The 24333-nt window shown below is 45.5% G+C and overlaps 1 protein-coding gene across 3 annotated transcripts in view; it reads left to right on the top strand.

Moving 5' to 3' along the window:
* Positions 1–24333, top strand: part of KDM6B (lysine demethylase 6B) — a 236655-nt gene that overhangs the window by 313 nt on the left and 212009 nt on the right. The gene's annotated exons all lie outside the window — the stretch shown is intronic.

Genomic DNA, 24333 nt, shown 5'->3' with positions numbered 1-24333 from the left:
GGTCCTGAAAGGAGGGGGCGGGAGCTGCACATGGGCAGTAAAGTTAAGGAATGTTTTTAATATTTTTTTTGGTGGGGGAGACGGGGGTTGATTATTTTTTTAAGCAGATCAGATGCAAAACGGGAAAACCACGTTAGGGATACTAGTTAGAGATGAATTAGGTGCATCGGATATTAAGGATCCCCTCCCCCCTGCGTTCTTTTTTTCGAGGGGAGGGGGGACCTCTGACATGGCACTCAAATAATTTTTCGGGTATGCATTCTTCTTGCACTCTCTCTGCAAGTTTGGGCTCTTTTTGAACCCTCCTGGAGCATCCCAAATACCAGCACCCCTAAGACAAACTAAAGTCCGAATTGGGGACTTTTGTGAAGGTTTGCACTTTGTAGGAGGGACCCCCCCCCCACCCCCCTTTCAGCACCCTGGTAAATGAGGATCCAAGTCCTTGCTGCGCTTCCTTTAAAAACAGCAGCACATGGGAGCAGGAACCCAGGGCCCTTCCGTTCCAGGAGCTGTGGCGCAATTTTGTAATATAAAAAAAATGTTCAGGCACCGTTCTAGATACATGTGGTTTGCAAGGAGTAAAAAAAAAGAAGGGGTTTGTGTTATTTTAATTTCAGGCGGAGGATGGGTTGAAAAGAGAGGCAGAAGTTCTGCCTTTGTGTAGGAGTCAAATTTTGGAAAATTGTTGGGGGGGGGGGTGCTAAACTCATAAGAAAGTACCTTACCCTGGACAAAATCATCAATACTGGGGGTGCTCAAGCACCCACAAAGCTGGGTCTTATGCATCTCTGTTCTTCAGGGGAAGAGATAGGCCTGTGTCCAGAGTTAAGATCGGTCCCCATCATATCCAGCATCACCAGGGATATAGGGCCAAGAGATATGGATCTGTAGAGTTAGATTCTTTCTGGGAAAAAAAAAAAAGAAGTGGATTTTAACAAAAGTAATCTGAGATGTGAGTGAACTTAAAGACAAGGTGTAGGAATCTCTCCTACCGCTTTGCAGGAAAGTGTAGTTACTTACCTGTAACGTAGGTTCTCCTAGGACAAGCAGGATGAGTGAGCCACATGTTTGACAGGAGGGAGGAAGGAAGCAAGCATTCAGGATAGAAGGGCTGGAGTGGGGTCACCAGGTGTGTTTTATGACCATGCATGGCTGCAGGGAGGATGAGTGCAGCGTAACTCGTAAAAAGCATCCAGAAAAGTGTTTTGATTTTTAACTTTGGGAGGCTGCAAGAAGACAATGTTTCAAGCCCTGGTTCTGCTACTGCTATTTCCTCGGAGATACTTGGAGAAGGCTTAGACTTCCCCGGTTGAACTGAAGTAACTCATTCCAGAAGTGGCGGTCTCTCTGTCATGTGTCTAAATTGCAGAGCGCATGAGACGCTACTTGAAAGGCAGGAGAGCAGTGATATTCGCTGTCAATCAGGTTTTCAGGATATCCTGTTAAATGTGACTGTCTCTTGGGAAAGGTGACAAAAGTAGTGGATCCCTAACTCCAACTCCTCCGGTTTTTCCTTTAGAAAAATGCTAAAGACCTTCTCATTTGACAAATTCTTCTGAATGTGATTATAATGCACTGGGCTTGTACAGGTTCTTGATTGTTGCTAACTACCTTGAATGTTTTGTTATCCCTAATACGAGAACAGCTGATTTTTCATGTTATGGGTCCATAAACAGTTTGCAAAAGATACTTTGTTGAACTTCTGTAACTTTTTATTTTTTTCCATAAAACAGATATTACAGGCCTTTGATATTACAAATTGTTTGCTCTAACATAATTTATTAAAATCTCATTTTATTTGTTTCTGGAGATTTTAGTCACCTTTTTTTTCTCAGCGATTGTCACAAAATATGCCTGAGAGAGATTTACACACTGGAGTTTAGTAGGTTTTGTAAATCTTGTGCATAGTAAGTAGACATATCTTGCAAACTGGCCATTGACGGCCTTTAAGGACAAGGAGTGAAGACCAAGCCACAAGAGGAGGGGTGTCCAACCTTGATCCTCAAGGGCCACAATCTAGTCAGTTTTCAGGATTTCCATAATGAATATGCATGAGATCTATTTGCATGCATTGCCTCTATTGTATATCAATTTATCTCATTCATATTTATTATGGAAATCCTGAAAACTGACTAGATTGTGGCCCTTGAGGATCAAGGTTGGACACCCCCCTGAACCAGAGACTGCTGAAGAGTGAAAAGCAGGATCGCAAATTGATGGGGGCCCCTGGCTGTCATTTTCCAAGCTATGGGCTATAGTCCAAGGTCCCGCAGTCCAAAAATCCATCCTTTTGTAACATGCTTTAGACTTCTGTTGCTCATCGATGTTGGGTAATCTTAGGTTCCTTGAGACTTCCCCCAGTTGAGGAGTACATAGAAGCTAGAAACTAAAAAAAAATCTCTCTGGATCTAGCAAAGGGATGTAAGGACAAAGCCCTGAATTCTGCTAGTTGGCTGTAGTATTCTACAAGGGCTTCATTAACTAAAGAGAACATGGATTTAGGTTCTAGAGTGCCAAGTACTCTACAAGGGCTTCATTAACTAAAGAGAACATGGATTTAGGTTCTAGGGTGCCATGGAAATAGGTTCTAGAGTGCCAAGTATTCTACAGGGCTTCATTAACTAAAGAGAACATGGATTTAGGTTCTCGAGTGCAATGGAATTAGGTTCTAGAGTGCCAAGTATTCTACAAGGGCTTCATTAACTAAAGAGAACATGGATTTAGGTTCTAGAGTGCCATGGAATTAGGTTCTAGAGTGCCAAATATTCTACAAGAGCTTTATTAACTAAAGAGAACATGGATTTAGGTTCTCGAGTGCCATGGAATTAGGTTCTAGAGTGCCAAGTATTCTACAAGGGCTTCATTAACTAAAGAGAACATGGATTTAGGTTCTAGAGTGCCATGGAATTAGGTTCTAGAGTGCCAAATATTCTACAAGAGCTTCATTAACTAAAGAGAACATGGATTTAGGTTCTCGAGTGCCATGGAATTAGGTTCTAGAGTGCCAAGTATTCTACAAGGGCTTCATTAACTAAAGAGAACATGGATTTAGGTTCTAGAGTGCCATGGAAACGTGGGTTAAATCTTAAGGCTCCTTTTAAGCCGCTTTAGGGCATTAACGCGCGGAATAGCGTGCAAGATGCTAACGCCAGCATTGAGCTGGTGTTAGTTCTAGCCGCGTAGCGCGGGTTTAGCGCACGCTAGAATGTTGCTTGCGCTAAAAACGCTAACGCAGCTTGGTAAAAGGAGCCCTTATTGCTTGAATGTGGGGATAAAAAAAAGCCAAGCTTGCTATTACATTTCTATATATCAACAGCTACATATTAATGGACCTATTTTTAATTTGAACTGTCGAGGAGGGTGCGTGGTGCGATATTGGGTTCTACTTTGTCTTTGGAAAATCAGATTTCAGCACTATTTTGTTAATTATTATTTTTTTTTTTTGTTTGGGGGGGGGATATGCATTGTCTTAGCAAGATAAGAAGTTATTTGAATCTTGATCTCTTTAAGGTTTTTAGCCAGCAGGATTATTCTAATGTATTACATATGGGTTGTTCTGATCTTTTTATAAGGGAGCTATAGGGCTCCTTTTACAAAGCTGCGCTAGCGTTTTTGGCGCACGCAGAATTTTAGCACGCGCTAAATCCGCGCTACGCAGCTAGAACTCGCGCCAGCTTTATAAAAGGAGCTCATAGTCATTAGAAAGCAGAGCTGTAAGGTTGACTTGATAGAGTTTCACCTTCATATATTATTTATTTATGTTTTATACATTTATAGCCAGACTACAACCAAATGCTTCACAAATAAATCCCACACACAATAAAATGTAAAAACAATACAATCCCCCCCCCCCAAATATACTCTTCAGATCTTCATATCATAATTACTGTAGGTAGGGCAGGATTAATTCGTCGAGGGCCCCTAGGCACACAAGTACACTGGGCCCCCCTGCCCCGCCCCACCCCACCATGCGCCCAGGCGGAGACAGGAAGCTGCGTCAGAGGGAAGCTTTGGGCAAGCAGCACCGCTTGCACAATTACAGTTCCCGTTGCCTTTCTTACCCGCGTTGCTTGCTTGTCTTATTTTCTGACGATAGGGGGGGGGCGCATTGATGATTGGGGAGGGGGCCCTCATTGCCGATCGATGCTGGAGGGGCCCATCGCCGTTTGGAAAAAACAATGTTGATGCCCTCCTTCATCGGGCCCACCGGACCATTTTGGGCCTACTGAGCCTATTGGTTAATCCTGCCCTGACTGTAGGAGCTAATCCCAAAATGGTGTGTCTTTAACATTAGGAGAGAGAGACACTATCACAGAGGTCTATGGAAGAGCATGCCATAATTGGGGTCCCACAATTGAAAAAACGAGCTAATAACAGTCACAGAAAGACATAGCTGATGCAAATCTGGACCAAACACTCTGTTTTCATCATTCACTCTCAAAACTCATTTAGAAACAAAAAAAAACAGTATCATCTTTGTAAACTAGTAAGGTACAGTGTAAACTGAAAAATGAAGTTCTTCTGGTTGCCTATACAGACTAGGATTCGAGTTTCAAGTTTATTATATTTTTGATATCCTGCAAATCACAGTATGTCTAAGTGGCATACAATCTAAGTTATGTAAAATAAAAATTTTAAATTAATAATAAAAAAAAAAAACTTCACATAACACAAATGGGTAGAGGGGAGGAACTACAATTTATGATAAGAAAGCTAAAGGAAAGGATAATACAGAAGGTCTAAGCTGGAGTACAGTGTTCCCCCGGTCAGCGGTTTGTGGTCCCGGTCAGTTGTGGTATTTTCTGACCGCGAACCGCCGACAAGGAGAGGGCGGCAGGAATGAGTAGTACTTTTAAAACCAACTCTGGGGGACCAGGGTAGGACTGGAGAGAAAGGGGCTAGTCGAGGATAGGTGGGGGGAAGAGCTGCGGAAGCTTTAAATAAGTGTCCTCTGTACCTGCTTCACTTCGGCTGCAACCTTCGGTCTCGGAGAGCAGAGCGGGCAGAGCCACGGCAGCAGAAAAAGGAAGAATGAACAGTCCGAGAAGAGCGGGCATTTTAAAATTACATTCGACGGCTATAGTGGCTCGTGACGGCTGCACTCTGCTGGAGAGCAGAGCACCTTTGTATCTGGCGGTGTTCTACTAGCAGCGCACGGCAGCACTGGGGCTGGAGAGCAGGCACAGAGAGCGGATCGCCAAACGACCAACAGCGCTGGACCCGACGGACTAAAAAAAAAAAAAAAGTACGGGGAGTGTGTCAAAGCCGTCTCCCCCATAAAAAACTATATTCGCGTTTTTTTTAAGATTCGCGGGGGTTCCTGGAACGGAACCCCCACGAATATCAGGGGAGTACTGTTTTATAGGGTAGGTTAAGATTGTCTGTGAAAAGGCATCAGGGAATAAAAATGTTGGTAGGATTATCTTTTCGTAAAACTTTAAAAACAATTTTGTTTGCAAATCTTATTAGCCTTACTCTTTGATTAGGTTTCTCTTTCTATTTCATTCTGTATTTTTTTTTTTTTTTTTTAATTATTATTGTTAACCTAGTCGAGCTCCTTATTTGGAGATGACGCGGTATACAAAGCTAAAGTTTGTTATTCTGTCTTAAAGTTCTGTCAGGTTTAAAATCTTATATGGCTTGGCTCCACATTGCTAGTCCGGACAGTGGACATCTCTCTTCAAGGTTCTTTACATTCAAAGGGTAGATTGTTCTTGAACTTCCTGGAGGGGAATGATATATAAACAGGTTTTTATGACCAGGAACTGAGAAAGATGTCCTTGAGTTCATTTAGAAAACTTTTAAAAGCACATCTGCTGTCTCAGGCATTTTTTATGAATAACAACAGAATTTTTAGACATTTTTCAGGTGTCTTGAAGAGTAGTATGTTTCAATGTTATATATGTTCTATATATGTATGTTTGTAAACCGCTTAGATTTGTAGATTTGCGGTATATAAGAAATTAAAAAAAAAATACTGCTGAGATTTGGAATGATCTTCCCAAAAAATTAAAAATAACTGTTAATTATGTATAGTTCAGATAACTTTTGAAAACCTGGTTGTTAAAAAAATTTTTTATTGTGAATATTGGTGAAAGATTGGAATTAAGAATAATCTTATCTCTTCCCCTGGGAATGTTGGGGATTTAAAGTTTTCTTAATTGTAAGCCACATTGAACTATTAGTGGTATATGCAGGATGCAAGATTATAGTTAATTTTAGTATTAAAACCCGATCTAGGCCCAGACCCTACATAATGCAGTGAGTTAGAATTGCCCTGGTCTCGCTGGTGCCTTTTATGGAAACCATCTCTTGGTGCCTCTTTAGAAGCTGCAGCCTCTGGGCTGCAGGCCATGAGAGCCGATTCCTCATAACCCGAAGTGCGTGGTTTCCAAATGAGGGAGCTGATGATAGTTATACTGTGACAAACAAAAAGGCATTGCCCCAAGGTCACTCACTGAGCTAGTGACAGAGCCGAGGATTAAATTGAAGCCGGAAGAGATAGTGACTCATTTGAGGTCACAGAAAGAATCGGTGACAGAGCTAGTTGGGTAAAGTGCGGTCACATCTGTATTCTTCTATTCATCTCTTGGAATTTCCCTTCCCAAGCCCATTAACCTTTAATAAAAGATTGGATTGCAAACTTGGAATGAGGCAAGTGGTGGCCCCTCGCCCTCCTAGGAAGAACTGGCAGAGTCTTGTCTCATGACATCAGAATCTGTCTCTCTGTAGGGAACACCAGTGCGTAAATGGAAATGATAAGACCAACATGTGCTGGTTGTTCTTCTTGTGGAAGTCTGGGGCTGGGAGAAGTTGGTCATTTAATAACAGGAGAGGGGTAGAGGACGTACCAAGAATCCCTAATGCTCCCAGTTAGCTGTGTGCCTTGAGTGCCGAAAAGGGAGGCACTGCTTGCCCACCGGACTACCCGCTTTTTTCGAGATTGGCAAAGGGCTGTTTGCTGAGATTCCTTTTACAGGGGCACTTGGGGGCAGCGGTACTCCAGGATTCTGCAGCACACCACAAACTAGAGTAAACGAGTGTGCGAAGGAACCTTGTGCTGCTCTCTGTGTTCTGTGGTGGGCATTGTGTTCTGTCTGTGTGTGTGGGTGCGCACATAGGCCTTTCGTAAGGGTTGTACAAGAAGAGTGATCATGGGAAGGGGGGGGGGATTAGACTTTTAAGTCACTTTGCTAGTCTTTAATAAGGCTGCCAGCTGGTTCCAGGTTTGCAAGACAGGATCGATCCAGTCATAGGTTGCACTTCTAGTTCTGACTTCCCTCCGTTGCATTCCCTAAGAAAGGTAAGACTACAAGTCCCAGCATGCAGTGGGGTAAACCCAGGGCTGGATCAACCCTGTCCTGTGAATCTGGATTTAATTGACAGCCTTAATTTTTAAGCATGTGAACCCCAGACAGGGAAGAGGGCCAGGGAAGCAACCCCTGTCCACCAGTGCCCTATGAATAGAAACCTGTCTGTGCCTGTTCTTCAGTGGACAAGGCGCTGTGCTGGCGTTTTAAGCTTGCACTGTCGCTTTTCTGCTGAACTCAGCCAGTATTGACAAAGCTGACAAGGAGCTAACTACTGTTTTGCATGAAATTCCCTCCCCCCCCCATCAGCAATGGCAGTTCCAGCACAGTTAAGAATATAAGAATAGCCTTAGTGGGTCAGACCAAAGGTCCATCAAGCCTGGTAGCCCGTTCTCACAGTGGCCAATCCAGGTCCCTAGTACCTGGCCAAAACCCAAGGAGTAGCAATAGTCCATGCTACCAATCCAGGGCAAGCAGTGGCTTCCCCCTGTCTTTCTCAATAACAGACTATGGACTTTTCTTCCAGGAAATCGTCCAAACTTTTCTTAAAACTAGTTACGCTATCCGCTTTTACCACAACCTCTGGCAACACATTCCAGAGCTTAACTAATCACTGAGTGAAAAAAAACTTCCTCCTATTGGTTTTAAAAGTATTTCCCTGTAACTTCATCGAGTGTCTCATAGCCTTTGTAATTTTTGACGGAGTGAAAAATCGATTCACTTGTTCTGTTCCACTCAGGATTTTGTAGACTTCAATCATATCCCCCCTCAGCTGTCTCTTTTCCATGCTGAAGAGCCCTAACCTTTTTAGTCTTTCCTCATACCATCTTGGCCGCTCTTTGAACCTTTTCTAGTGCCGCTATATCATTCTTGAGATAAGGAGACCAGAATTGAACGCAATACTCCAGATGAGGTCGCACCATGGAGCGATACAGGGACCTTATAACATTCTTAAGTCTTGTCATCCCTTTTTTAATCATTCCTAGCATCCTCCCTCTCGCATTACAGTTTCTGGCACAGCATCCCATTTTCTCTCTCCCCTCCTGCTTAGCATCTCCCTGACCCTTTCTCTCTCCTGGCCTGCCTGAGGTAAGAGGATGTGGGAAAGAGACACTGACGTGGCACCTTTCCCTCATGCACTATACAGCCATATGCCCCAAACATGAACACAAGTACTGGTGCATTGTGTGGAAAGAAGACTGCCCTGTGGCTGCCTGTGTTATATCTGTTGGGGATGTGGTTTTCTTCAGCTCTGTAAAATAAAGAAGTAAATTAAGGAATGACAAAACTGAAAACATTTTTCCTTAGCACTCACTTAGTACTTGTTCCTTGCAGGGGCTATTTCTGTGAGGGAAGCTTGCACTACTGCTGCCTGTGCTGTACTCGCTCTGGGCTGTTTGTGTGACAGAAGTTTGCTCTGCTGTTGTCTGTGCTGTACTCACTCTGTAGCTGGGCCGTTTGTGTGAAGGAAGCTTGCTCTGCTGCTGTCTGTGCTGTGCTCACTCTGTAGCTGGGCCGTTTGTGTGAAGGAAGCTTGCTCTGCTGCTGTCTGTGCTGTGCTCACTCTGTAGCTGGGCCGTTTGTGTGAAGGAAGCTTGCTCTGCTGCTGTCTGTGCTGTGCTCACTCTGTAGCTGGGCCGTTTGTGTGAAGGAAGCTTGCTCTGCTGCTGTCTGTGCTGTGCTCACTCTGTAGCTGGGCCGTTTGTGTGAAGGAAGCTTGCTCTGCTGCTGCTGTCTGTGCTGTGCTCGCTCTGTAGCTGGGCCGTTTGTGTGAAGGAAGCTTGCTCTGCTGTTGTCTGTGCTGTACTCGCTCTGTACCTGGGCTGTTTGTGTGAAGGAAGCTTGCTCTGCTGTTGTCTGTGCTGTACTTGCTCTGTACCTGGGCTGTTTGTGTGAAGGAAGCTTGCTCTGCTGCTGTCTGTGCTGTGCTCACTCTGTACCTGGGCTGTTTGTGTGAAGGAAGCTGCTCTGCTGTTGTCTGTGCTGTACTCGCTCTGTACCTGGGCTGCTTGTTTGAAGGAAGCTTGCTCTGCTGTTGTCTGTGCTGTACTCGCTCTGTACCTGGGCTGTTTGTGTGAAGGAAGCTTGCTCTGCTGCTGTCTGTGCTGTGCTCACTCTGTAGCTGGGCCGTTTGTGTGAAGGAAGCTTGCTCTGCTGCTGTCTGTGCTGTGCTCACTCTGTACCTGGGCTGTTTATGTGAAGGAAGCTGCTCTGCTGTTGTCTGTGCTGTACTCGCTCTGTACCTGGGCTGTTTGTGTGAAGGAAGCTGCTCTGCTGTTGTCTGTGCTGTACTCGCTCTGTACCTGGGCTGTTTGTGTGAAGGAAGCTTGCTCTGCTGTTGTCTGTGCTGTACTCGCTCTGTACCTGGGCTGTTTGTGTGAAGGAAGCTTGCTCTGCTGTTGTCTGTGCTGTACTCGCTCTGTACCTGGGCTGTTTGTGTGAAGGAAGCTGCTCTGCTGTTGTCTGTGCTGTACTCGCTCTGTACCTGGGCTGTTTGTGTGAAGGAAGCTGCTCTGCTGTTGTCTGTGCTGTACTCGCTCTGTACCTGGGCTGCTTGTGTGAAGGAAGCTTGCTCTGCTGTTGTCTGTGCTGTACTCGCTCTGTACCTGGGCTGTTTGTGTGAAGGAAGCTTGCTCTGCTGCTGTCTGTGCTGTGCTCACTCTGTAGCTGGGCCGTTTGTGTGAAGGAAGCTTGCTCTGCTGCTGTCTGTGCTGTGCTCACTCTGTACCTGGGCTGTTTATGTGAAGGAAGCTGCTCTGCTGTTGTCTGTGCTGTACTTGCTCTGTACCTGGGCTGTTTGTGTGAAGGAAGCTGCTCTGCTGTTGTCTGTGCTGTACTCGCTCTGTACCTGGGCTGTTTGTTTGAAGGAAGCTTGCTCTGCTGTTGTCTGTGCTGTACTCGCTCTGTACCTGGGCTGTTTGTGTGAAGGAAGCTTGCTCTGCTGTTGTCTGTGCTGTACTCGCTCTGTACCTGGGCTGTTTGTGTGAAGGAAGCTTGCTCTGCTGTTGTCTGTGCTGTACTCGCTCTGTACCTGGGCTGTTTGTGTGAAGGAAGCTTGCTCTGCTGTTGTCTGTGCTGTACTCGCTCTGTACCTGGGCTGTTTGTGTGAAGGAAGCTTGCTCTGCTGTTATCTGTGCTGTACTCGCTCTGTAGCTGGGCTGTTTGTGTGAAGGAAGCTTGCTCTGCTGTTATCTGTGCTGTACTCTCTCTGTAGCTGGGCCGTTTGTATGAAGGAAGCTTGCTCTGCTGTTATCTGTGCTGTACTCGCTCTGTAACTGGGCTGTTTGTGTGAAGGAAGCTGCTCTGCTGTTGTCTGTGCTGTACTCGCTCTGTACCTGGGCTGTTTGTTTGAAGGAAGCTTGCTCTGCTGTTATCTGTGCTGTACTCGCTCTGTAGCTGGGCTGTTTGTGTGAAGGAAGCTTGCTCTGCTGTTATCTGTGCTGTACTCACTCTGTAGCTGGGCCGTTTGTATGAAGGAAGCTTGCTCTGCTGTTATCTGTGCTGTACTCACTCTGTAGCTGGGCTGTTTGTGTGAAGGAAGCTTGCTCTGCTGTTGTCTGTGCTGTGCTCACTCTGTAGCTGGGCCGTTTGTGTGAAGGAAGCTTGCTCTGCTGCTGTCTGTGCTGTACTCGCTCTGTACCTGGGCTGTTTGTTTGAAGGAAGCTTGCTCTGCTGTTGTCTGTGCTGTACTCGCTCTGTACCTGGGCTGTTTGTGTGAAGGAAGCTTGCTCTGCTGTTGTCTGTGCTGTACTCGCTCTGTACCTGGGCTGTTTGTGTGAAGGAAGCTTGCTCTGCTGTTGTCTGTGCTGTACTCGCTCTGTACCTGGGCTGTTTGTGTGAAGGAAGCTTGCTCTGCTGTTGTCTGTGCTGTACTCGCTCTGTACCTGGGCTGTTTGTGTGAAGGAAGCTTGCTCTGCTGTTATCTGTGCTGTACTCGCTCTGTACCTGGGCTGTTTATGTGAAGGAAGCTGCTCTGCTGTTGTCTGTGCTGTACTCGCTCTGTACCTGGGCTGTTTGTGTGAAGGAAGCTTGCTCTGCTGTTGTCTGTGCTGTACTCGCTCTGTACCTGGGCTGTTTGTGTGAAGGAAGCTTGCTCTGCTGTTGTCTGTGCTGTACTCGCTCTGTACCTGGGCTGTTTGTGTGAAGGAAGCTTGCTCTGCTGTTGTCTGTGCTGTACTCGCTCTGTACCTGGGCTGTTTGTGTGAAGGAAGCTGCTCTGCTGTTGTCTGTGCTGTACTCGCTCTGTACCTGGGCTGTTTGTGTGAAGGAAGCTGCTCTGCTGTTGTCTGTGCTGTACTCGCTCTGTACCTGGGCTGCTTGTGTGAAGGAAGCTTGCTCTGCTGTTGTCTGTGCTGTACTCGCTCTGTACCTGGGCTGTTTGTGTGAAGGAAGCTTGCTCTGCTGCTGTCTGTGCTGTGCTCACTCTGTAGCTGGGCCGTTTGTGTGAAGGAAGCTTGCTCTGCTGCTGTCTGTGCTGTGCTCACTCTGTACCTGGGCTGTTTATGTGAAGGAAGCTGCTCTGCTGTTGTCTGTGCTGTACTTGCTCTGTACCTGGGCTGTTTGTTTGAAGGAAGCTTGCTCTGCTGTTGTCTGTGCTGTACTCGCTCTGTACCTGGGCTGTTTGTGTGAAGGAAGCTTGCTCTGCTGTTGTCTGTGCTGTACTCGCTCTGTACCTGGGCTGTTTGTGTGAAGGAAGCTTGCTCTGCTGTTGTCTGTGCTGTACTCGCTCTGTACCTGGGCTGTTTGTGTGAAGGAAGCTTGCTCTGCTGTTGTCTGTGCTGTACTCGCTCTGTACCTGGGCTGTTTGTGTGAAGGAAGCTTGCTCTGCTGTTATCTGTGCTGTACTCGCTCTGTAGCTGGGCTGTTTGTGTGAAGGAAGCTTGCTCTGCTGTTATCTGTGCTGTACTCACTCTGTAGCTGGGCCGTTTGTATGAAGGAAGCTTGCTCTGCTGTTATCTGTGCTGTACTCGCTCTGTAGCTGGGCTGTTTGTGTGAAGGAAGCTGCTCTGCTGTTGTCTGTGCTGTACTCGCTCTGTACCTGGGCTGTTTGTTTGAAGGAAGCTTGCTCTGCTGTTATCTGTGCTGTACTCGCTCTGTAGCTGGGCTGTTTGTGTGAAGGAAGCTTGCTCTGCTGTTATCTGTGCTGTACTCTCTCTGTAGCTGGGCCGTTTGTATGAAGGAAGCTTGCTCTGCTGTTATCTGTGCTGTACTCACTCTGTAGCTGGGCCGTTTGTGTGAAGGAAGCTTGCTCTGCTGTTGTCTGTGCTGTGCTCACTCTGTAGCTGGGCCGTTTGTGTGAAGGAAGCTTGCTCTGCTGCTGTCTGTGCTGTACTCGCTCTGTACCTGGGCTGTTTGTTTGAAGGAAGCTTGCTCTGCTGTTGTCTGTGCTGTACTCGCTCTGTACCTGGGCTGTTTGTGTGAAGGAAGCTTGCTCTGCTGTTGTCTGTGCTGTACTCGCTCTGTACCTGGGCTGTTTGTGTGAAGGAAGCTTGCTCTGCTGTTGTCTGTGCTGTACTCGCTCTGTACCTGGGCTGTTTGTGTGAAGGAAGCTTGCTCTGCTGTTGTCTGTGCTGTACTCGCTCTGTACCTGGGCTGTTTGTGTGAAGGAAGCTTGCTCTGCTGTTATCTGTGCTGTACTCACTCTGTAGCTGGGCTGTTTGTGTGAAGGAAGCTTGCTCTGCTGTTATCTGTGCTGTACTCACTCTGTAGCTGGGCCGTTTGTATGAAGGAAGCTTGCTCTGCTGTTATCTGTGCTGTACTCACTCTGTAGCTGGGCTGTTTGTGTGAAGGAAGCTGCTCTGCTGTTATCTGTGCTGTACTCACTCTGTAGCTGGGCTGTTTGTGTGAAGGAAGCTGCTCTGCTGTTGTCTGTGCTGTACTCACTCTGTAGCTGGGCTGTTTGTGTGAAGGAAGCTTGCTCTGCTGTTGTCTGTGCTGTGCTCACTCTGTACCTGGGCTGTTTGTGTGAAGGAAGCTTGCTCTGCTGCTGTCTGTGCTGTGCTCACTCTGTAGCTGGGCCGTTTGTGTGAAGGAAGCTTGCTCTGCTGCTGTCTGTGCTGTGCTCACTCTGTACCTGGGCTGTTTATGTGAAGGAAGCTGCTCTGCTGTTGTCTGTGCTGTACTTGCTCTGTACCTGGGCTGTTTGTGTGAAGGAAGCTGCTCTGCTGTTGTCTGTGCTGTACTCGCTCTGTACCTGGGCTGTTTGTTTGAAGGAAGCTTGCTCTGCTGTTGTCTGTGCTGTACTCGCTCTGTACCTGGGCTGTTTGTGTGAAGGAAGCTTGCTCTGCTGTTGTCTGTGCTGTACTCGCTCTGTACCTGGGCTGTTTGTGTGAAGGAAGCTTGCTCTGCTGCTGTCTGTGCTGTACTCGCTCTGTACCTGGGCTGTTTGTAATGATTCCATAGGAATCTAGAATATAGCCACATATGAGAAGTGTACAGTCTCTCTGGTCTCTGCACATTCATGCCTCCTATTTTGCACCTAGAGATCCTTTGTGCCCCTCTCAGGCTTTTCATACATACACGATCCTTCCTATCTTTTTCTATGTTAAATATACAAACATGGTGATTGGGGGGGGGGGGGGGGGTATTTGTCCGTGCTACCTCATAACATGAGTTAAGTCAAATTTTCAGCAAACCTACAGAAATGCTTTCAGCAGAAATTCACGTTACCACACCCAAATGCTGTTGTCACACAACCTCGTAAAATACAGGTCCAAAAATTTGAATGATGCAACAGTTGTCCAGGGTAGATCTAGCAAAAACCTTTTGTGACCTTTTATTTCAAGTACTAACACAGAGCTCCTTCTGCGCAGTCAATGATAAAGGTTAATTTTTGTCACAGAGCAAGAGCGAAGACGTCTTATCGCAGCGTTGCTCACTTGATTTTCTGTGGTTCCAGTGGCATCAGTCTTTCTCCGCAGATTACTGCAATTCTCTCCACAAAGGAATAACACGGAAAGAACTTAAGTCTCCTGCAGATCGTGCAGAATACAGCTATCGAGGTTATATTTAAGGCCAAAAAATACGACCATGTCACCCCGCTATTTATTAAGGCCCGCTGGCTCCCGATAGAACATAGAATAGCCTACAAAATTCTCCTGTTAACATTTAAAATCCGCTCTACCAATACCCCTGATTTCTTGAATAGAATACTGATTCCTCATGCTCCCCAAAGAACCCTCCGCTCCATTTCCCAAAATCTTCTTGCTGTACCTTCCCTGAGACATATTAACACAATGCGCCCATATATTTTTTCCAATAACCGCTCCCACTTTGGGGAACGCCGCTCCGAAGTATTTAAGAGAAGACAAGACCGTTTCAGACTTAAGTCCAAACTAAAAACCTATCTATTTAAGGACGCTTTTAATGTTTAACCGTCCTGCTAAGGACGCAAGGATGCTATCTCTTCGAATCTGAGTGATTCACGTAATACCAGGTCCCTTCCTAATGTCCATTTCCCTTGCTCTTTCTTTATAAATAATGTAGTTCTACCGCTTCCCCCTTACCAGTTTGTCTGTTAGTCTTGTACTGTTAAATCCTTGTACGATATACCTCCACTGTACTCTGTAATTTTAAATATATGTACAGTACTCCCCCAAAATTTGAGGGGGTTCCGTTCCGCCTGAGAGTATAATGTACTTAAAACAAACTTTAGTATCTGTCAAGAGCTCTGCACTGTGAGATTGTGGGGAGAGGGAATCGTACACGGAACAAACTGGAGAGAAGGAATCTTAGAGACAGGAGAGTCCACAGGGCTGTTCTTTCAGAACTGATAGTGGGACGGTGGTTTAGGTGGAAAGGAGAGATGGGCGCTGGAACTGCAAAGCGGTCAGTTTGCAGAGGATGGAGAGTGACAAGGATTCTCGAGTAAATTTCTCTGGGTTATAAATACTAAAAAGAAATTGTTGGCGTTGCTTGCACCGTGCTCTATTTGCTCTTCTGGTGGGTCACTATGTTTGTCTGCAGTTGGCATGGCTTGTTCTATAGTGAACTTCTTGTGGGTTGCTTTGGGAGTGGAAGGAAAAGGAGAGGGGAGAAATTTGCATTGGTGCTGCGTGTGTTGTATTGAAAGGGGCTGGAATTTGCTGGACCTGGTCAGTCTGTGAACGTATATTTGCGCAGGACGTTTGCACTACCGCTTTTGCTGTGGTGGGTCATTGTGCGTGTACATTTGTACAGGAAGTTTGCACTACTGCCTCTCCTGTCGTGGGTCATTGTGTGTGTATTTGCACAGGAAGTTTGCACTACTGCCTCTGCTGTCGTGGGTCATTGTGTGTGTATATATTTGTACAGGAAGTTTGCACTATTGCCTCTGCTGTCGTGGGTCATTATGTGTGTATATATTTGTACAGGAAGTTTGCACTACTGCCTCTGCTGTGGTGGGTCACTGTGTGCTTGTGCACAGGAAGTTTGCACTGCTGCCTTTGTTATACTGGTCCCGTGGTGGGTCATTGTGTGTTTATATTTGCACAGTAAATTTGCACTACTGCCTCTGCTTGTGGTGCTCCCTGTGTATCTGTGCACGTGATGTTTGCACTGCTGTCTTATTGTACTGATGCTATGGTGGGTCACTGTGTATGGAAAGTAGAGTGGGATTTGCACTGGTATCACCTGTGTTATACTAGTTTTATGGTGAATCTGTATTGGGGGGGGGACACAGGCACCTCCATCGTTGGTGCCTATGTTTCAGCTATTCCTGATTCCACTGTATATGTGTAGAATAAACTTGGCTCACTCTCTTCATAAAGGCAGTTAATAAATCCCAATAAAATATGTTCTAGTGTATAGTGGTGTGCAAAAGCCTGGAACCACTTGTGAATTTTGCATCCTTTCAACTTTCTGACCTTTTATTTTAATTTAATTTTGGTGATCCTTAGATTTGTCTATATTGCACATTATAAGGGATGCATTTGGCTATTAGAATCAACTTTTTATTCTAGTTTGGCCTTAAATTTCTGAGTTTATTAAAGTTGCCATGTTAATTGTTTTTCTGCGTAAATTGAGTAATGTACTTCACTGGCCTAAAAAGTACATACGAGCGTCATCTATCCTTTATATTCATGTAGATGGCCTTGAGAAAGTTGTTTTGTCTGTCGGTAGTGACTCAGTGTTTGGTAAACTACCCTCTAGTGAGGTAACATGGATTCACTAGAGGTAGGTCTTGTCAGACAAATCTAATCTATTTCTTTGACTGGGTGACCAGAGAATTAGATAGAGAATGTGCGCTAGATTTGGTGTATTTAGATTTTAGCAAAGCCTTTGACAGTGTTCCACACAGACGTCTAATAAATAAACTGAGTTCCCTCAGGATGGGCCCCAAAGTGATGGGCTGGGTCAGGAACTGGTTGAGTGGAAGGCGACAGAGGATAGTGGTCAATGGAGATCACTCTGAGGAAAGGGATGTTACCAGTGGTGTGCCTCAAGGTTCAGTTTTGGGCCTGCTCTTTTTAACATTTTTGTAAGCGATATTGCTGAAGGGCTGTCGGATAAGATTTGCCTCTTTGCGGATGATACCACAATCTACAATAGAGTAGACACCCAGGATGGTGTCCTAAGATTTAATGCTAAGAAATGTAAGGTCATGGATTTGGGTTGCAAAAACCTGAGGGAACGGTACAATTGAGGGGGTTAAGACCTTTAGGGCACGAAAGTTTTTTAAGTGGCCAGACAGGTTGAAAAGGTGACGGTGGAAGCTAGAAGGAAGCTAGGGTGTTTAGGAAGAAGTATAGCCCGTAGGAAAAAAAGAGATATTGATTCCGCTGTATAAGACTCTGGTGAGAAATCTCATTTAGAATATTATTTACAATTCTGGATACCGCACTTTGAAAAAGATATAAATAGGATGGAGTCGGTCCAGAGGAAAACTACTAAAATGCTGTGTGATCTTCATCATAAGGCGTATGGGGACAGACTTAAATATCTCAATATGTGTACTTTGGAGGAAAGGCGGGAGAGGGGAATTATGATGGAGATATTTAAATATCTATGTGGCATAAAATGTGCACAAGGCCAGCTTGAAAGGAAGCTCTGTAATGAGAGGGCATAGGATGAAGTTAAGAGGTGATAGGCTCGGGTCTAATCTAAGAAAATACTTTTTACAGAAAGGGGGGTAGATGTGTGGAATAGTCTCCTGCTGGAGGTAGTGGAGACAAGACTGTCTGAATTCAAGAAAGTTTGGGACAGGCATATGGGACATTGGATCTCTTAGAGAGAGTAGGAGATAATGGCTTCTGTGGATGGACAGACTGGATGGGCCATTTGGTCTTTATTTGCTGTCATGTTTCTCTGATCACCTGTCTGCACCATGTCGGCATTGAGTGAACCAGTTTGATGAGGTGATCATGGGTGATGACGCAGTTCCAGGCTGCAATGAGCGACTCAGTCAACTCAGGCTTTGATGTTGGATATCTCCCAGACCATCTTATGCCACAATTTCTTAATCGGATTCAAATCTGGATTTTGGGCAGGCCAGTCAATTGACTCGATGTTGCTCTGACGCTTCCAGTTGATCACCTGTTTGGAGTGAACTGGTTTGGAAACAGCTGATGGCACCATACAGATTTGTAGTATTGTGATGTTCTTGGTCCCGTTGACCATTCCATGGACAAATCATGGGCTGCATACGAAGGGGTTTCGTCAGTCGTAAGGCGGAAGTCATTATGCCATTGTATAGATCCATGGTGAGGCCCCACCTGGAATACTGTGTGCAATTCTGGAGGCCGCATTATCGCAAGGATGTGCTGAGACTGGAGTCGGTGCAAAGAATGGCCACCCGGATGTCTCGGGACTCAAGGATCTACCATACGAAAAACGGCTTGACAAATTACAGCTATACTCGCTCGAGGAGCGCAGAGAGAGGGGGGACATGATCGAGACGTTCAAGTATCTTACGGGCTGCATCGAGGCGGAGGAAGATATCTTCTTTTTCAAGGGTCCCACGACAACAAGAGGGTATCCGTTGAAAATCAGGGGCGGGAAACTACGAGGTGACACCAGGAAATTCTTTTTCACTGAAAGAGTGGTTGATCGCTGGAATAGTCTTCCACTACAGGTGATTGAGGCCAGCAGCGTGCCTGATTTTAAGGCCAAATGGGATCGGCACATGGGATCTATTCACAGGGCAAAGGTAGGGGAGGGACATTAAGGTGGGCAGACTGGATGGGCCGTGGGCCCTTATCTGCCGTCTATTTCTATGTTTCTATGTGCAGACATACGACAGCACTGGCAGCCATGCAGCCCCCATGCCATGACCTTCACAGTGAGGTTAAGACACTCAGGCTTGAAATCCTCTCCAAGAAACCACCTCATGTAGGCGAAAGTGCTTTCAAATGTCTAAGTTGAGTGCTTCCATGCCCACTCGATCCGGTTGCACCTTTTGATGTCAGTCATCAATGGCTTGTTGCGTGTTTGCAGCCCCGCAGACCAAACTGCAGGCTCCAGCAGTGAACTGTTGATGAGCTGACACTGACATGACCCTCATCTGACCACTCGCGCAGTAGCTGAGGTGTGGTCAACTTACAGTTGATGCATGTGGATGACTGGACCGAGGCTTGTCTACCACTGAACCCGCTGTGACTGCAGCTGACTTTGCTGGCGATAAAGTGCCATGAAAATCTTTCCTTGCTCATCAATGACACAAGAACACTGTCTTCCAACGTCAGTTCCGAGTCTTGTTCATGGTTGATGCAGAAAGTGTTTTGAAACCCCCAAAAACCTGCACTTTTTATAGCTTCCCCATTACCTTGACATCTGGACTGTGATTGGCTGATGAAAACAATCTCCTGATTGGTCAGAAATAATGTGTGTTGATTGGACAGTCTCAATCTAATTTTGAAGCATGATCTCTTAAAGTTATAGCAGCTATATTCCAGCATCAACAAAATTGTAAAATTAGAAACAAATGATCTTAAAAAGTTGATTCTAATAGCAAAATGTATCCCTTATAATGTGGTACATAGACAAATTATTAGGGTTTTTTTTTAAAATATACTACCTATTAAGGTTATCTAAGCATTTTTTACAATCAGGTACTCAAGCATTTTCCCTATCTGTCCCGGTGGGCTCACAATCTATCTAACGTACCTGGGGCTAAGTAAGACTGAGTGACCTGCCCAGGGTCACAAGGAGCAGCGCGGGGTTTGAACCCACAACCCCAGGGTGCTGAGGCCAGCGCTCCAACCACTGCGCCACACACTCCTACTGGGTCAACAAAGAAATGAAAAGGTTAGAAAATTGAAAGAATGTAGAATTCACAAGTAGTCCCAGACATTTGCACACCACTGTGTAATACCTCATTTGTACACTAGGTGGGCAGCTTGCTCCACAGAACATAGATTCTGTCTTTGTTACACATGCTCAGATTGTTTACGCTCTGGTTTCCTGTTGGCTTGTGACTGCAGTGAACCGGAAAGCTCCTAGGACTGACCTTCAGCTGCAGAGACATTTGGGTTTTAGAACATGTATCACTGCCTCCAGTTTACACTAGCATGTGTTGTGCTCTGCAGCTTCATAGCCTTGCTAGTGATAGTTAGGGTTTCAAGTTTGCACCACAGAGTCTGATTAATTCTGACTTGTACTTCCTGCTTGTCAGCTTATATAATGCAGAACTCCATCAACTTTGCATGTGGTGGGAGTAAAACCAGGAGTGGATCAGCCTCCTTAGCGACCTGGTTGAGGGATAAGCTTTGTCAGCTGAGAAGCCGTTTATTCAAGAGTGACTGTTTCACTCGTTCCTATAAAGATAGGATGGCAATTCCTGCCCTTTAGGAATTATCTTGCTAACAGGATTTCTGTGATGAAGATTCAGGAAAGCAGTTTCCATATGGCTCAGGGATCTCAAAGTCCCTCTTGAGGGCCGCAATCCAGTCGGGTTGTCAGGATTTCCCCAATGAATATGCATGAGATCTATGTGCATGCACTGCTTTTAATGCATATTCATTGGGGAAATCCTGAAAACCCGACTGGATTGCGGCCCTCAAGGAGGGACTTTGAGATCCCTGATTATGGCTGATCCAGGAGCCAGGATATGCTGTGCTTCAGATTCAAACAGAAGTGAACCAGGGATTGTCTGTGTTTGTTGTGAACCTCTGGTCAGGACCCACTTGCCTTTGTCAAGGACTGATCACAGTTGAGGGGGTCCCCTTTATTAGGGTTACCATATGGCTTCAGAAAAAGGAGGACAGATTGAGACATTACTACTCCTAATTAACAATTCTTTAGCGTTGAAAGGTATACACAGCGTTGTACATTTACTATTCACTAGACCAGGGCTGCCCAAGTCCGGTCCTCGGGATCTACTGGCAGGCCAGGTTTTCAGGATATCCACTATGAATATGCATGAGAGAGATTTGAATACCAAGAAGGCAGTGCAGGCAAATCTCTCTCATGCATATTCATTGTGGATATCCTGAAAACCTGGCCTGCCAGTAGATCTTGAGGACCGGACTTGGGCAGCCCTGCACTAGACGGTCACTGCTCAGAAGAGCTTACAGTCTAATATGGACAGACAGACAGGCCATCTCAGAGTTGGGGAGTTTCTGGTAGAAGGAATGATTCAGTAGGTCTAGGTATCTGACAGTGAGTGAGAGTTAAGAGTTGAATGCGGTTTCCAAGAAGTGGGCTTTTAGCTTAGATTTGAATACTGATAGAGACGGAGCATGACGTATTGACTCTGGCAGCCTGTTCCAGGCATATGGCGTGGCAGAAAAGAAGGGACGGAGTCTGAGGTTGGTGGTAGAGATAAGAGCGACTTACCCGATGAACGGAGCTCACGGGGGAGGAGCATAGGAGGAGATAAGTGAGGATAGATATTCAGAGTCTACAATTCAATTCAGCCTATTGAATCAATTTTCTTGCCCAATTGGTGGGTTTTGTTTTGTTTTTCCCAAATGTCCTGGCGGGTTTATTTTGTAGCCTCTTCACCCACCCCACCCCCTTTGCCCTCTCCTACCACACAAAATAAACAAGACTTTTCTTCTCTCTGTTATGTCCTAGCTCACATTTGCTGTCTAACACCAGCTGTGGCAGGATACACATTTCAAATCTGACATGTTGTAATCAGAAAACAGAAAAGAAAATTATTTTTTCTACCTTTTGTCGTCTGGTCATTATTCAAATCATGTTGGTCCCAGGCTCTGGTTTCTGGTTGTCTTCTGTTTACTCGCTTGCCAGAGTCTCCTGCCCATTTGATGTTTTCTTCTTTCTCTGTGCTCCCCATCCATCTTCTCTGTTCTCCCCTTACGTTTCCCTTCCCTTCCCCGGAGGTCTGGCACCTCTCCTTTTTTTTTTTTTTTGTCTCCATGCCCCCAGTCCAGCATTTCTCTATTTACCACTCCCTCCATCCAGTGTTTCTATCCTCCCTCCCTCCACATCATCCCTTGGGTTCAACTTCTCTCCCTTTCTTTTCCCTCCCTCCTTCCATTCCATTGTCCACCATCTCTCTCCCTCTCCTGTTTTAAGAGCCATTATTTCTTCCCCTTTTCCCCCACCACCCTTAGTCTGGCATATGCTCCTCTCATTGGAACCCGTCCCTCCATGTACTTCTAATAGCTACACCAGGGGGCCCCCCGAAGGCTGGCATGTATCCCCCTTCTCTCCAGCATCGTTCGACTTCCCCCTGGCCTCTCGGTCTCATTTTCAAAGCTAATTACAGCCTGCAGAGGATTGCTAGTGATGTAGCGATTCTAGCAGGCTGTCGTCAGCCTCTGCTGCACGTTCCACCCCTCCTCTTACGTCACGTCCTGTTTTGGTCTGGGATGACCATGGCAGAGGGAACGTACTGCGGAGGACGACGGCAGCCTACCAGAATTGCTACATCACCGGGGATGCTCTGCAGGCCGTAATTAGTTTTGAAAGTAAGACCGGGAGGTCAGGGGGTAGCTGGACGATGGTGGGGAGAAGGGGAAAACATGCTGGCTTTTGGGGAACTCCTTAAAGCCATGGAGCCGAGGGTACCCACAGTGTTGGCACCTCTACAGCACTTACCGACTGCCCTTCCCTCCCCCACTGTGAGCTCTGACATCAGGCCTCCTAAAGCAGGAGCAGCATCGGCAGTGGACGGCCAGCAAGAAGCAGCGCTTAGGACAAGTTTTTTGCTGCAGTGGATAACCAGCAAGAAGCAGCGCTTAGGACAGTCGGCTTTTTGCTGCCAGAGTGCTGCTGCTCCTGCTTTAGGAGGCCCGAAAGCCTGATTTTTTTAAAGAAAACAAATCGATTTGAATGGAATCACCAACGTGAATCGGTGAATTGATTCGAATCCACTACTTGTAAGTCAGTAGGAGGAGTTTGAACTGTATTCTTAAACGGATGGGGGAGCCAGTGAAGTGACTTGAGGGGGGGGATTAATGTTGAGCATGGCGGCTCTCACGAAATATGAGTTTTGCAGCAGCATTTTGAATGGATTGAAGGCATCCGGGTTTTATTTCATTGAAGGCAATGGAAGTAAAACCCAGATGTCTCAACCCGTCTTCTTTTTTTTTTTTTTTTTTTTTCTGGAGCCATATAGTAACCCAACTATGTCTGCCACTTCCAGAGCTTTCAAATGACCTGTTTCAAGAGGGAGGTTTAAGTCGGTCCTGGATTTCTGCCAACCTCATCCTGATCCATTATGGAACAGGGACTACAAATACTACAGCGCTTTGGGGTGTAAGTTTAAAATCAGGACTGTCCAAAAAGTCTCCCTCCTGGAAATGGGTAACTTGGCAGCTTCGGTTTTCACCCCAGTCCTTAGGACAACGAACAAGTGAAGTTTTCAGGATATCCACAGTGAATATGCATGAGAGAAATTTAGCATTTATTGCCTTCATTACATACAGTACTCATACATACAGTACTTCATACATACAGTACTCCCCCCAAATTTGCAGGGGTTCCTAGAACGGAACCCCCGTGAATTTTGAAAAACAGTGAATATGGTTTTTATAGGCAGGAGAGGGCAGCTGGGGTGCCGGCGGGTGTAAAATCACTCGCGGTATGCTCCGACCGCTTCTTCCTGTTGCTAAAGTCAGGCTACACCAATCGGGAGCTGCTTTGACACGCAGCTCCTGATTGGTGTAGCCTAAATTTAGTACAGGAAGAGGCGGTCGGAGAATATCGCGAATTAGTGAGTCCACGTTTCACGGGGCAACACTGTAATTCACCCTTTCTTCTCCAAGTGTTCTAACATACTAGTGTTAAATAAATATTATCAAAAATAATTGCGTTATTTCAGTGTATGCTCAGAGACCTGGAGACTGTATGAGGTAAGTCCCACTGACCAATCATTGCGTAAATACTGAAAAACGTTTGATAAACTGGTGCAGTCTCAAAATTCAAAAAATGTGTTTAAACAAAAAACAAAAACCTCCTTATTTTCCATGTCAAACTTGTAGGGTCCCAACATGAACCATGTTTCATGTTCTTCCTCAGGGAACCCAAGCCAAAATGTATATTTATATAAAGCATTTTATTGTAAACCGTTTAGATATATTTGTTAGACGGTATATCAAGAAACCAATAAACTTGAAACCTGTATGCTTCAAATTCAGTTTTAATCCTCCTGTTCACAGTCTCCGGGTCTCTGAGCATATATTGAAATAACACAATTATTTTTGGTAATATTTATTGTTATTACAATCAACGATTTTAGCTGGTCTGCAGCAATATGGTGCCACCAAAAAGCAAAAGAGGGAAACTCGGAACTGATGTTTGTAATGCCGGGATTTATTGACTTAATTCTAAGATGCAGATTTATAGACAATCTCCAGAATCCACATTGACTTGAAAAGTGCGGTCCTGACACAGGCCGTGTTTCAACGTAACCGTCTTCTTCAGGGGTCCTATTGAGTATTGTATTTCCCCTTTTCTTCCTATGAATGTGTTTGTCTCTGTTACTGTGATTACCATTTAATTTTATAATATTAGTTTTTAAAATTATATACACCGCTTAAACCATTTCTAACCATTAATAAACTTGATTTAACATAAATATCTTTTTAAATTAATTATAACTTTTTCACAAGCATAACAACTGGTTTAAGGAAATACA

This window comes from Geotrypetes seraphini, chromosome 16 (genome assembly GCF_902459505.1).
Source record: "Geotrypetes seraphini chromosome 16, aGeoSer1.1, whole genome shotgun sequence".
Taxonomy (NCBI): Eukaryota; Metazoa; Chordata; class Amphibia; order Gymnophiona; family Dermophiidae; genus Geotrypetes; species Geotrypetes seraphini.
This window is presented reverse-complemented; position numbering and strand designations above follow the sequence as displayed.